Consider the following 15,071-nt stretch of genomic DNA (forward strand, 5'->3'; position numbering starts at 1 on the left):
AAAAAAAAAAAAAAAAGGCAAATAAAACCCCACAACTTTGGAAGACTCTTTTCCCACTGCCTGAGCAAAATATCGCTCGGGGGCAGGTCGCGAGCAGGTGGGAAACGCCACGGTCGTTTAGCACTCATGGAAACGAGGGAGGGGACATCCAAGCTGCTGGAGAGTTTGGCCTTCAAGGTCAAGTTTCCCAGCTTGACCAAGCGGTGGCAAATACTGCTTAGCGCTCCGGGAAAGCCATTTTGGGAAATGAGTGTGGAGACTGCTGCCGGCCACCATCTTCTACCTACTCTGGTTGGGAAGTAACGGCTGCTTTTAACTTCTTCAAGAAGCTCGACAGGACAAAGGTGGAGAAGAAGAGGATGCAGCACCAGAAGAGGACATTAGGCGCGTAGGGGCCATTGCGTCCACAGGCAGGTCCGTGAAACTCTCCATGCAAATACCGACATTCCTGGAGAAACAGAGCGTCAGGACACAAAGGTAGTGCACGTGCGGCAAGGAAACCTGGGATAACTCGGGGCTTTTGAGGATCTTGGTCCAAGATCCATGACCTTGTAACTGCTGCTGCTGCTGCTGCTGCTGACGGAGATTTATATTGAATGAGCAGCAGCTGAACAAGTGACACATCGAACCGCACAGAGGAGAGCGGAGAGGCGAGATGTGATGGGACACCATATCACAGACCCATGGCACATCCTCCGCTCGAATGGCAGGCAACCGTGGCTGAAGAAGACGCCAAGAGGGGAAGGAAACACTGGAAGTTCTTGGGGATAGAGAAAGAGGGAGCAGGGAAGGAGGGCTAAGACAGCCGCGGAAGGCAAGGAGAAGAGACGAATCGTCCCTTCCCAGCGAAGGGCTCCCAGGACACGGCCAAGAGGGGATGAAGATGTCCTGAAGAGCCTCCCATCCTATGCCTGGGCTTTGCTTCCAGCAACAGCAGCCCGAGAGGCTGCTCAGACGTGCAAATTTATGCATGGACCTACAGACAGTGCTGAGTAAGCAAGCAAGGACTGGAGTTCTTAGGAACCAAGTAAGGAAGCTAAGGACTACCTTCAAGCAGGAACTTAAGTCCTCCAACTTCTACAAGAATCAAACCACCCACTTAACCTTGCTCCTGGTCAGAAAAATTGTCCTGCGACAGGGTCAAGGAGGACAGTTATTACCCACGATGTTGGGGGGACAAGGTGGACTCTCCTTCCCAGGACCAAGCGGGTTAAAACCACACGTTAGATTTAAAGAATGCCTTTGCAGAGCAGCACTAGCACAGTCTGAAGCCCCTCATCACCCGAAGGGCTCTGACTTTTGCAAAATGTGAACGCCCCTGGACCCCGCGGCCGCGGAAGTAGTGGCTTGGGGCACTTACAGTCACCGTGAGGTTTTCCCAGGCGATGCCAGACACGTTGATCTCGTTGCTCTCCCAGAAACGCAGGGTTGCTTGCTGGGATGGCTTGGTGCCTCACACTTACAGCTGGGAGGAGAAAAGCCAAGACGAGGGTGAGGGAAAGGCAATGGAGGTGCAGCCCTGAGCTCCTGCCAAGGGGCAGCAGCCTTTTAGGAGGAAAAGAAAAACTCACTAGTAGACGGTGAGGAAGTCGAGCTTGCTGTGCATGTGCACAGGGTAGGTCTCTCGCAGGTGACTCAGCTTCTCCAGAGCCTCGTAGATGAAGATGATGCAGATGAGGGAGGCGAAGGCTTCTTCGGTGAAGCGGGTGATGTAGCACACCAAACAGCTGGCGTCGGTGGCCACCAGCACTATGCAGAAGGCGGCAGTCCACAGCCCGATGCAGGCCCGCAGAGAGAGATAGGAGAGCGCGTACTCCCTGGGAAACCAAAATCAAACAAAGGCTGGAAAGGCCAGGAAGAGGCGCCGAGCCGTGCCTTCCTTCGGGGAAAATCACGAGCAATTTAGGAGCACGTCAAGGCTGCAGATGGTAAATGCACTTTCCATGTCCTACTACAGACAGCCTTGGGGCTGCGGTGCAGGGTGCGGACCTGCAGGAGGAGAGGCCAATTATTTCATGATTGTTATTTAACAATTAGCTTGTGTTAAGGCCTTGGAGGCTAATTGAGGTCAGGGCCCTTTGTGGAAGGTGGTGTCCTCCCACATCACCCCCATGCCCTAACACCAAAACCCCGGCTGATTTTGCACCCAGTCACCTGCTACCAGCAAGCTGGGGCTGAAGAATAAATTGAATTGCAATCAGGGTGTCTCATCTCACATCAAACTCATCACAACACAAGGATCCCCATCCTTATGGCTTCTCCTCTTCCTGCTTCATTTTAACCCTAAAAACCCCAAACAACCTCATCCATCCTTCAGAGACCAAGGGCTCTTGCACCATCACATACTAAAGCAGCAGCGTGCAACGTCTGCGACACAGAAAACAACTGAAATCTAACAACTCTCACTGAGAAAAAGACGAGAAAAACATCTTTTCTCCACCAGTGCCTCCTGAAGGCTCTCGCGGCACTCGGCCGCGGCAGCCGGCCTTACTTGCAGAATTTGTAGAGGATCTTTTCGAACACGAGGACGGGTCCAGTGCTGCCGAGGATGGTGAGAGGTTGGCCAGCAAAGAGGGAATACACCACGCCGGTCATGGATGCGCCCAGCAGTGACTCCATGGCACTCTGTCCAGGGAAGAGGCAGCGGCGAGGAAATAAATCAATGGGAAAAAGAAGAAAAAACCCAAAGCAAATTCACTGCAGCGAAGATTTTGCATGAGTTTTGCGCTCCCCCACGCCACCCAAGAGAGCTGCTCACGATGTGGCCGTCGGTCGCCTCCCCCAGCAGTCCCCCGAAGGTGATGACAGGGGACATGCAGGCACAGAAGAGGAAGAGGAAGGACGCCAGACACTGCAGGCTCAGACCATCCCGAAAGTCGCTCCAGAACCACGGGGCTTTGCGCTTCACGTCCAGGATCAAACCTCCAAAGAGCCTGGAGGAAGGAAAAACAAATAGACTGTTTCCCTGCAAGACCACACAGAGGGGTTTTTGCTGCAGAAGGACAAGCCCAAGCAGACAGTAACCTTCATTGCTAACCAGCAGCAGTCTCCTTCGGCCGTTTTATACCGGCAGAAACCAAGCAAGCACAAAAAACCCCTCCAACAAAAAGAAAAAGGACCAAACCTGAAAGCCCATCCCCTCTTACTGCAACTGTCCCTTGCTTGGAGAAGCAGCAGAGCTCTCCCTGGAGGTATTTACACAGCTGCTTCCACCCCAAATCAAGAAAATCTGTCTGCAGTGGTGCTGTGGCTGAGCCCAGCTGCCCAGATCTCACCTGCCCAGCCCAGGGGACCGAGCTGGTAATGTGAAGCCCCTTCACTGAACCAACTAACCCCAGAAAACTGCTACAAGGGAAGGTGCACGCTCCGATTCTAGAGGCAAAGAGAAAAAAAAAAAAACAAACAACAAACCCCACAAACTATTAAAGCTCACACCTTCCCGTGCGCTCCAGTTCAGGACCACTGTGTTTCTCTGGCTTGCTGTGAGAAGCACTGTCATCGAGAGCTCCTGGCATCTTCCTTTTTCCCTGTTAAAAAGGAAATAAGCCAAAGCTATGGATTCGTAACCACTGGCTTGTTGGGCTTCTGGTCTGGGTATGTGACTGCGTCAAACTGGGACCTGGTGAATCTGGGTCCCAGAACAGCATCCCCGGCCGGCCGGCCGCCGGCCTGCCCGTCCCCCTCGCGCCTCCCTCCGCCGCAGCACCCACCTGCGAAGGGACGTTTTTCGGGGGCTCGATTCGGATCGATGGATCCCATTCTCCTGGCGGCAAGACCGTGACCTGATCCAGAAACTCGTCGATGCCGGCCACGAGGTCAGCCCGGTTCTCGGCTTTATAGGCAACGTCACGGAAAACCTGCCGACAGGAGACAACCTGCTCAGAGGACAACCCATCTCCGATGTCCTAAGCACTACAGTAAGCTCCTGGCTAAATGCAAGATCATTTTCCCCAAATTTCCTGCTTGTAATGGCAGGAAATATTCCCCCAAATGGAAAAATCTGTCCATCACGGTACTTGTAATCATCTCCTCCACGAGGTCCCCATCCCTCATGGCACACCATACCCTTTTGCTTAAAGCGGGGAAGTTTCACTGGCCCTGGCAACGCCACCACTGGGGACAGGGTGCTGGGGACCCCGGGGAGGTGCAGGATGCACACCGGGTGGGATTTCAACCTCCAAGAGGTGGGGTGATACAAATCCGTGCGTTTGCTTCGGCGTGTGAACGAGGGGTGGGCTATCTGGAGAGCTGTGGGCAGTTGGGAAGCAAATCCTCTTCCTCACTACTGCAGAGAGGTGAAGAAAACCAAAAATGACCCGGAATTCTCTCTTCTCGCACCTCATCCGTCATGATAGTAGCCATGGACCTGCCGATCTCATGGTACTGATGGGCTTTGCCTTCTGGTCCAAGCAAAACAAACAGGAACCTGGGCAAGAAAAACACAATGAGCGAGAAGAACGTGTCCTTGCTCAAAGGACACCCAAGGAAATCCCTGGGAGCCCCCAGCCCCGAGCGCAGCTCCAGAGGGGACACGTAGGCTCACCGACTCCGCCAGGAATTTGAAATTCACCAAAACCGATGGCAAATTTAATTTTTGGGCCAATTTTCATTAAAATTGGCCAAGGGGTTTGAAAGACACAGCAGGGAAGGGATGTGAGTGGGAGAAATGTCCTCGCTCCCCCTGCCCTTGTTCCCTTGGGACGCCAAACTGATGCATGCACCTTGATGTTCTTTCGTTGGGTGGGGGTTTTTTGAAATAAAATCTTTGTGCTTCTCGTTCAGACCTTGTTGGGATGGGAACTTCCGTCATGCCCGAGAGGAGGACAGCCGGGGTCAGGCGGACAAATGCCACGATGGGCTGGCGAAGGAAATCCAGCTCTCCTACGAGCACGTTGGATGCTTCAGCCCCGGTGGGAATTTTCTTCATGAAATGCAGCTGCGCCTAGGCACAACAAGCGATTTTCAGGCAAATACCCCAAAAGCAAAGCCCTCAGCACTCTGCAGCCAAATTTGCAAGACCAAATCTGGCCCTAAAGGCATAAGATAGCTACGAGCGTCTCACCTTGCTTAAGTCCATCGCGTTGCTCTCGTGGTTCACCCCATTTTTAGCTTCTGCAGTGGTAGGAGAAGGATGCGGGGTGAGTGTTTGGGCTGGTAGGAAAAAGAAAGACACTCAGAAAGACGGACAAGGAGCAATTGGGATGCTTCTCCTCTGCCAGGACAAGTCGAATGGGACCAGAGCCCTGCAGGAACCCTCACCTGGCTTGTCAAGGAGGTGCAGGTCTGACTGCTTCTTGCTCACATCAGCAAACGAGCGGACGATGGGAAGAAGGTTGTTTCTTTTCTTCTCATTCTGATGGTGATGCTTCTTCAGTAGGACTTCTCGAACTTTTGCCCGCACATGCTCGTCAAACTCCGTGGACTGGTCTTGCGGGCCCAGGATCATATCTGGGGATGGCAAAGGGAAACGAAGCCATCAGAGCAGAAACCCCCCCAGGTCCCAAGCCCCGAAGCCCCGGGGGAAGGCTGTGCCACGCAGGATCCCCTGACACAGGCCCAGCCTTGCTTAGCAAGACATTTTAATACAGTTCAGCCTTTGCAGCGAAAGCAAGAAGTTTCTTTTGCTAAAAAACACGAGCAAAGTGCTTATTCATCACTCTGCTAAGATAATTATTTCCCATTCGAAATAATGCAATTTTCTTGCCCCGTCTGGCCTTTCTGTCTGACTCTACACATTCAAAAAAAAAAAATGGAAAAAACACACCAGAAAAAGCTGGTGTGACTGTTGCACGCCCAGCCTGCATCCAAAACCAACTTAAAAACACAGCGGGGTTTCTGGAAAAGGACGCGCCGTTGGGGCAGGGTTTGATTCGGGAGCGGAGGGCACCGCGGCAAACCGAGCTCGGCCGTTCCCGCAGAGACGCGGCGCCCGCGGTACCTGCAATCTCTTCGATGCTGTTGGCACAAATGTCCAGCAGCACCGTCCCGTTGATGATGCAACTCCTCAGCTCAGAGAGGCTGTGCAAGGACAGCGTGGCCACGTAGGGCTTGCTCCAGCGCTCGCCGCCGTCTTCCACGTCCTCCTCAAACTTCAGCCACCTGCGGACATCAGGCGCGATCAGCCCCATTGCGAGGAAACGGCCTCAGCTCCGCAACCCCTTTAACAGAGCTACAGGGCGGCGAGAGAAGGCTCCTCGCATCGGCACCTGCAAAAGCTTTGCCAAAGTCCCGGAGAGCGGAAAGCAGAGCCCGCGGGCGCTGCCGGCGAGGGGACTCCTCTCCCACCGCGGCCGGCAGCGGGGATTTACCTTGCCGTTTCCTTCCACTCGGCATCTTCACCCTCTTTCACGCAGATCTCATCCAGCTCGGTGAACAAGTCATGGGGAACGTGCTGCTCGTCCTCCTCGGTCCCGAGGATGAACTGCACTCGCTGGGACGGAGTGTCTGGGGGCAGAAGGCAAAGCCCCGTCCCGTTACCGTGCCCGAATACGGCCCGTCACGCTCATAGGCAAAGCGGGCATCGATCGGCACCATAAACATCGGGCTGGCCCCTCTGCCCTGGCTCTGTCCAGGCTTGCACAGAGCCCCAGAGAAGGAGAAGCATCTAATCCACCTCTGCATAAGCATGGGCACCTTCCCTTCCCCACAGTTCCATTTTTAAAGCCAGGATCCCTCTGAGGAAGGCGAGCCTAAATCCTTTATGCATTTAACTGTCTTAAAAAAAAATAAAAATAAAAAAAAAAGAGAAGAAAGAGGAAAGTTTGGGAAAAGAGAGAGGGTCCTGCTAAATGATGCCGCTTTCCCTCGGAGGAACAGCAAGCCACTCAAACCGGCACGGGGACCTGCTTGCAGAAGACCCCAGCACCCACGTAGCCCCGAGGAGTTCAGTGAACGCTGCGGCGGGACTTACAGTGGTAGCCCTGCTCCGTCGGGGCAGAGTCCTTCTCCCGTTCCCGATGCTTCTGGCTGTGGGGACGGTGATGCCGGTGGCTTTGCCTCACCAGCGGCATCCGCACGCCCACGTACAGGGTCCGGTGGCCTGCGAAAAAGCGGCGTTTGCATCGTTCTCGATACCGCGGAGACGCTTGACGCAGATGCTGCAATTAAATCAGTGCAGCCACCCCAGGAGGAAACACCAACTTCTCTTAATTTTCTTTTAACTGGATCCCTGAATGTCACAGACCTGCCCTTTTTTCCCAAGCCTATTTTACTCAAACTTTGCAACGAGAGAGCAACAACAAGTGATGGTTCCCGATCATCTAAAATGCCAAGCAAGGGACGTCGCAGGGACTTTGTGCGACAGGAAAAGGCGCTGGGCTGGCGGCTCCTCTACCGGGATCTCAGCAGAGACTCACCTTCCAACTCCTCCTTCTCATAGTGAATATTGACGACGTTGCTCGTTCTTCCTTGGTCAATCACTGCCTCTTCGTCATCTCCCTGTTTAGAAAGGAGAAGGGAAAAGTTGTGCAGAGCTCCCTTACGTCCTCCCGGCCATCGTCCACCCCCGCGTCCACCCAAATCCACGAGCATCACGCCTCCGCGTGCCTCCTCCTCCAGGCACAGCCCTAAAAGCACGGACTTGGAGGAGGTTTCTCTTCCCATAACCCAATAAAACAGCCCGTAGCATCGTTCAAACACAAAAAAAACCCAAAAAAACCCTCTGAGATTCGCACCCAGTTGCTCGATTTCTGAAACCGAAGTTTGAAGAAGAGCAAAACACCAAGAAAACTTGGGGACCTGGCAGGGCTGTTGGACGAAATTCAAGAAGCAAGAGCTACACCGGGCACTGGGAAACAGCCCAAAAGAACCAAACCCATAATTTAAAATAAAACTTCAAACGCTGCGCTGGCAGATGCTGCCCGTTGTACTAATAATGATGCATTAATCAAAAAGACTTAATTAAAAAAAAAAAAACACAAACCCAAAGCCAGAAAATAAATAACTTGTTACGATTTAAGCTGCAAACACTAACGTGAAATCTGCTTTTTATCCCCCAAATTCCTGCTTCGACTGAACAGCATCACCTGCCACCGCGCAGCAGCGATGCTCGGGAAAGGCACCGGTTAATTTAACGAACAAGAGGAAGAAACGCTCCTGTCTGGAAACGAGTTTGCTGGTCCCCGAGTATTAATTTCAGAGCCGACCTGTTGCTAACTCCCCGCCAGCTCCCGGGACTCGCCCACGTAACCCGGCAGCCGGATTATCACGCGCCCGTGGCTTTCCTGTCCTCTCTCCGATGACGGCCTCCACCACCCTCCGTCCCCTCTTAGCAAAAATGCATCCTGCTCCCCTTTGGTTTTGCCAAAAAAAAAAAAAAATCCCCAAAAAAAACAACCCCAAGAAACTCCAAACCCCAAGCCGGGAAAAGGTATGGGATGAAAGGGCTTAATAAAATCGCTTTAAATTGCAATTTAAAAAAAAAAAATCGCTGTTTAAAGAAAAAAATCGCGGTTTCAAAAAAAAAATCGCAGTTTTAAAAAAAAAAAAATCGCGATTTAAACAAAATCACAAGCTCGAGCGCATTAGGTGGGTGTTGGAGTGGGAATACACGGGGCGGTTTGGGAGTCAAACACCCCGCGGGTGACACAGGAAAGTCTCCGTCTCTCTTAGAAACCGTTTTGCCCCCGTACTCCGACCAACGACGCTGAACCTGCCGCCGGGAGCCCTCCCCGGCACAAAGCATCTCCCCCCTCCGCATCCCTCTGCGCTCCGGGGAAATGCCGACGGGATTTCGGGGAGAGGTTTCCAACCGTTTGGGGCGGGGTGGGGGGGCATCGGGGACGTTGGGCCCCTCGGCAGAGCCCCTACCTGTAACTCTTCCAGCAGCGTCATTTTGTAACCCTCGTCCTGGCTCATCCTGACGTCGGTCAGCGGTTTTGGGGTTTTGGGGATCAATCAAGGGGGGTTAGACCCCCCCAGGACACCGCAGTAACCCTCACCGAGAGGAGCTCAGTGTCGCCCGCTGTGTACCAACTCCAGGTACACAAAAAGTGACCGTTTCTTGGAATCGGAATCTTGGGCATGGGCGGTTATTTAAAGCCACGCAACCCCAAAACTCATCCTGCTTGGAAAACTTAGTGGATGGGGAGAAACCAGCTCTGTTTTGAACCAAACCTACCCGGAGGAGAGAAATGGGGTGTAAACGCCGGGGCGAAAGGCATAAGCGGCGTTTTGGTGTGTTTCACAGCACAAGCTGCCAACATACGACTGAGGCGCAAACCCTTGGGAAAATACCCGTTACGGGGCGGCTCAGATCCCCCGCTGCTTTTATATTATTAAGTTTTAAAGCTTCAGGAGCAAACGTGGGAGGAAACGGGACAAGTGGGGACCTCCGGGTCCGTGGCGAGATGCTCCGAGCATCCCATCGCCCTTCCCCGGCCACCACAGCATCCCCGAAATCGCAGCGAGCCTCGCACGGAGATGCCACCAAAGAATTTAAACCAGAGCACTGAAAGTGCGTGGTGACAGGCAAACAAAAGCCAAAGTTTCAGCAAATGAGGGGGGGTGGGGGGTGGCATTTTACTCCCCCTGAACTGCGAAGGCATCCAGCAAAGATAAAAAATGTACAACTCTAATTAATCTTTGAGTCTGCCGCTTCTTCCTCCTCACGGGGAGGACTCCTCTCATCGTTCCCCTGCTCCTACATGGAGCCTCTCCCACGGGCTACAGTCTTCACGAACTGCTCCAGCGTGGTCTCTCCCACGGGGTGCAGACCTTCAGGAGCAAACTGCTCCAGCGTGGGTCCCCCACGGGGTCACAAGTCCTGCCAGCAAACCTGCTCTGGCGTGGGCTCCTCTCTCCACGGGTCCACAGGTCCTGCCAGCAACTTGATCCAGCGTGGGCTTCCCACGGGCCACGGCCTCCTTCAGGTGCCTCCACCTGCTCCGGCGTGGGGTCCTCCACGGGCTGCAGGTGGAATCTCTGCACCCCCTCATCCTTCCTCCACGGGCTGCAGGGGGGAATCTCTACACCCCCCTCATCCTTCCTCCACGGGCTGCAGGTGGAATCTCTGCACCCCCTCATCCTTCCTCCATGGGCTGCAGGGGGAATCTCTGCACCCCCTCATCCTTCCTCCATGGGCTGCAGGGGGAATCTCTACACCCCTCATCCTTCCTCATGGGCTGCAGGGGGAATCTCTGCACCCCCTCATCCTTCCTCCATGGGCTGCAGGGGGAATCTCTACACCCCCCTCATCCTTCCTCCATGGGCTGCAGGGGGACAGCCTGCTTCACCATGGTCTTCACCACGGGCTGCAGGGGGATCTCTGCTCCGGTGCCTGGAGCACCTCCTGCCCCTCCTTCTGCACTGACCTGGGTGTCTGCAGAGTTTCTTACAGCTTCTCACTCCTCTCTCCGGCTGCAAAAGCTCTCTCTAACTGGTTTTTTTTTTCCTTCTTAAATATGTTCTCACAGAGGCGCTGATTGGCTCGGCCTTGGCCAGGGGCGGGTCCATCTTGGAGCCGGCTGGCATTGGCTCTGTCAGACACAGGGGAAGCTTCTGGCAGCTTCTCACAGAAGCCACCCCTGTAGCCCCCCCTGCTACCAAAACCTTGCCACACAAACCCAACACATTTGGGCTGGGTGCTGAGCCCCGCTCCATGCCGGCAGCTGTGTGGGAGGAAAATCCTTTGGGGATCTTCTGCCGGGGGGAATTTGTGGAAGGGGGGGACCCCAATGTCAGCTCTCTGTCCTGGAGCTGGAGGAGGTTGATCTAAACCTCGGGGCGGCACCACGCTCCCTCCCTCCCTCCCTCCCTCCCAGGCATGAACCCACCACAGCCGAGCAAGGAGTAGGGCAAATAATATGGGATAGGATAGTGCGTATATATGATGGCGGGGACAACCCTGGCCTGGCTTGGCAGACCCTCCCGAGACTGCAAATTATTTTTCTTTATTATTAGAGCTTTTCTGGAGGATGCTGCACACAGTAAAGTACTTTACAGGACACACCCCCCACTCTGGGCACCTCCCGCAGGGACAATGCAGGATGCCACCATGTGCATTAAACCACATTTTCTTCCCCCATCCTTCTCTCCCGAGCGGATGGCAGTCGTACGAATCCCAAAGCGCCCAAAGCTTCGCCTCCAACATCAAGCGACACTCGGAAGGCACCTTCACCAGCGACTTCACCCGCTACCTGGACAAGATGAAGGCCAAGGACTTTGTGCACTGGCTCATCAACACCAAGCGGTACAGGTAAAAAGAGGAGAGGGGGAGGGGACCACGCTGGGAAATAACCTCCCACCACGCCACGATCCCAGTCGGTAACGCAGTTTTAGAAGTTTTCTCTCCACCTGTTTTCTTATATTCGGCAGCTCCGCAAAGAGGTCCCCGAAGGAGGAGCCCCGTGGCGTCCCCTTCCCGGCCGTGTTCCCACCGCTCACGTAAGTCAGCCCAAACAGCAGACATAGCCCATTAAAAACAAATAAAGGAATCATTTCAAAACGTAGCCACAAATCAGCGGGTGTGGTGCAAAGTCAGAGTCTGGCTTCCTACGCCTGACGCTGCTTCTCATTTTTGCTGGCTCACGGGGCTTCTCTGGTGTTTACTCGTAATAAAATAAAACAAGGAAAATTAAGCTGCTTTGGGGGAGAGTTGATAATTTACGATGGGAAGAGGCTGTTTTGTTCTTGCCGTGCTCCGTGCTGACGTTTTGCATTTCATTTCAGTCTCAACGCGGCGGGATCGTTTGCATTTACAGGGGATATTACCACGTTGCGGTCTTGTCGAAGCAAAGCATTTGCTCCTTTGCGAACGAGAAAATCCGCTGTTCCCAAGCTCCTAAACTGATGTTAGGGGGAGTTTCTAGTCCGTGAAACTGTTTGGTGGTTGTTTGCTTTTTATTTTGAAGGTACAATTAAACGGCAACATCAGCTTTCCAGCAGCATCAGCCTGGGGATAGTTGCACCCGTCCATCACTGCCAGCGATGGGATGCTCCACGGGAAGGATTTATCCATCACACGCAGCCGCATCAATCAATCCCTTCGGTGTTTCCCAGTCACCTCCTCCGAAAATTTGCACCCGCGGATCAGCCTTCCCTTCAAACCTGCATTTCTCCGGCTTCATTTTCTCTCTAACAGCTCCGAGGGCGCTGTAGATCCTGCGGCTTTCCCTAAACCGTAATAAAACCTTTGTTAAATCCGGCAGCCGGTTGGTGACGTCTCCAATGCTTCCGAGCATCCCATCGGGATCCCGCGCGCCGCTGGTCCCGGGGGATTTTGAGGCACCGGGCTCCGATCCCCGGCTTGGCTCAAGTGCCCCATTTTTCTCTCAATTCCTCAAGTTTTAGGTAAAAGGGTGATCGGGATGAACCTGCCTGACCCCACAGACCTGTGCCAGAAGGGATTTGGAAAGAAATTTAAAAAAAAAAAAAAAAAAAAAAAAGGAAGATAACTAGAACCTTTGGATTGAATGGCAATTAATTGTGTTGCAAATGGTCCAAAAAAAAGCCACAAAAGGCAGGGGGGAGGATCTGCTCACTCTGGATGGGGCGACTTCTCTCCTGTACCAACACCTTCACCCCCCCAAGTCCCATTTCTGAACTCCCCGCACACCCCCGGTCTGGCAGAGGTGACGTGGGTGATGCTGCTGTCCCCTCCCTCCTGCAACACAGAGCTCATTGCCATCACTTGCATAGAGAAATTAAAATAATATTTTTTTTTTTTAAAGAAAATAAATCAATAAAACCCCAAACCCACTGATTTCAACTCTTTCCCCAATCGGTTGGTTCCTGACCCAACATCCCAGGGAGATGGATTTCCCCCAAATCAGCGCTGCCCACTCCAAACCCCCCCTTAAAAAGCTCCAAAGATGCCTCCAACTCCTCTCCTCCCTTTAAAAGACTCGGGAGTGGCACAGCAAGACACACGAGACTTTTATTATATTCTTTTCCCATTACGTTCAATGGGTGACAAGAGAAAAATCAGACAGACACGGCTCTGGCGGGTGGACCCGTCAGCCAACATCAACCCTTCACGGACGGGACCCACGAGACGGCGACACAGATTTATATTATTTGAGTTTTACAGAAGGAACCCAAAATCAATCAAAGAATAATTAAAACAAAACAAAACAAAACAAAACACACAAAGATTCAAAGTGATAAATAACACAGATTTGCTTGATGGATTCCAACCCCCTCCCCCGCTCAGTTTTATTTACAACACGGAGCATTTCCAAACTAGATCATCTCTTACCATAAAATAAATATATTTCAGCATCTCCAAAATGAAAAAATAGTGTCTGTATTTCTAAATGTAGCACATGGGGGGAAAAAATGAAATAAAATTTAAAAAAAGAAAAAGTGCCAGCACCTTATTTATTACCTTTTTACATCTTTTTTCCCCCCTTAGGGATTTCCATGCACCTACATTTTAGGAAACTTCTTTCGAAGGGGCTCCCGGGAGATCTGGGGAGCTCTTCGTTCAGCCCGGCCCCGTTTTCCTTCCCGGGTGGGTTTCTGTCTTTTCTTTCTTTCTGAGCCGAAGAGACGCCAGGCACGCGCAGGGAACAATCCCAGCCTCCGGCCCCTGCCAGGAGGGAGCCGAGTCCAGCCCTGCGCTCTCCTCTTATGGAAAAGAACAAGGACAAAAGAAAAACTGGCCGCTACGAGAAGCCAAATAATTTCATTTAGGGACAGGGCAGCAAGGGGACTGGTACCACAACCGCCCAGCTCCACGCCCATGCCCGTCACCGGCTTAACGCTTCTACCTCCACGGGAATTCAAGTTTATTTTCCAACTGGTGGAGAGCTCAGGGCTCTCCCCCACTGCGACCTTTTCTCCCTGGGGAGGGAGGGACGGCACGGGGGAGCAGCACAGGAAGGCAGCGTGGACGGGAGGTGCACGGAGGAAGAGCAGCGAGAAAACCCAGGCTTTGCACCTTTCCCTTCCTCCAAGCACACACACCCCCCTTTTTTTTTTTGGCCTCCCCTCCTTTTTGAAGAGCTAAACCAGTTTCCTCCCCCTCCACCGGTCACCCCGCCGTGCCGGCAACCGTCAAACTACGGTTTGCAAAGCCCCATCCCGTAAAAGCGTCCGATTTTGGCCCTGCTCGGTGATGTGCCGCTCTCACCCTTACAGAGCCATTTCACATTTTCTTTTCCCCACCCGCACGTCACTTTGGGTCGGTTTGATGCACAAAACGGTTCCCGCGGCGGATGGGAGAAGCCGATGGCAGGAGGGTTCGTGCGCCCGTCCCAGCTGGGCGCGGGGCAGCGGCCGCAGCCGCCAAGAGCCTGGAGCAGGTGCTGAGCCCCCAGCAAGGTGCAGGGCTGCAAGGGGACCTTTTCTTCTGGGTTGTCCTCTCCTCCCAGGCTCCAGGGCCACCCGACTCGACCGCATGTGCCTGGGGTGACGCCGCAGCCCAAGGACCCCCCCAAAACGTGAAGGGGGCACGAGAACCGTCTCTGCTGAACAGCTTGTTCCTGCAAAGCGGCAGGGAGAGGGAGGAGGAGAAGGCAGCTTCCCGCTTTCCTCCCAGCTCGTCCCACCCTGCGAGAGAAAAGACTTTGCAAGGACAGGGCTGAAAAAAGAAAAAACAAAACAACCAACCCCTAGAGTCCCAGGGAGGTAAAAGGAAGGAAAGCGGAGGAACAACGGGGGGGCAGCCCAGGGACGCAGAGCCCCAGGTCTCACCTGGCCTTTCCCAAAACCATACGCTGTATTCAAAGTATTCGATTTTAAGTGGTCCCTTATATTCGGTTTACGGCCAGGGGACAAGAAAGGGGCATTTCTGCATTTTGCAGCTTCCAGGCTGATGGCAGAGCCAAAGGAAAAGAAAATAAATACAATAAAAATAAAATTAAAATAAAATAAAAATAAAAAAAAATTAAAATAAAAGAAAAATAAAAGTCAAAAAGAAAATAAAAAGAAAATAAAAATGAAAATTAAAATAAAGTAAAATGCTGTAAAACTGGAGGGCAGGGAGCAAACGCTTCTCCTTCGCCTTAGCCCAACTGCTCGGACGCTCCTTAGGCTGCCCCGCCAGGCAGGACATCCCTCTCCTACCTGTAAGGGACGTAGGAGTGAACGAAAGCCTGGACCCCAAACCAGACCAAAAACCCGGCCGTGAT

At 53.0% G+C, this 15,071-nt stretch overlaps 1 pseudogene; it reads right to left on the reverse strand.

Annotated features, from left to right (window-relative positions):
* Positions 1 to 287: 287 nt before the first annotated feature.
* LOC129200919 (electroneutral sodium bicarbonate exchanger 1-like) lies at positions 288 to 7,530 on the reverse strand (annotated as a pseudogene).
* Between the last annotated feature and the right edge of the window lie 7,541 nt (positions 7,531 to 15,071).

Source organism: Grus americana, unplaced genomic scaffold (genome assembly GCF_028858705.1).
Source record: "Grus americana isolate bGruAme1 unplaced genomic scaffold, bGruAme1.mat scaffold_688, whole genome shotgun sequence".
NCBI lineage: Eukaryota > Metazoa > Chordata > Aves > Gruiformes > Gruidae > Grus > Grus americana.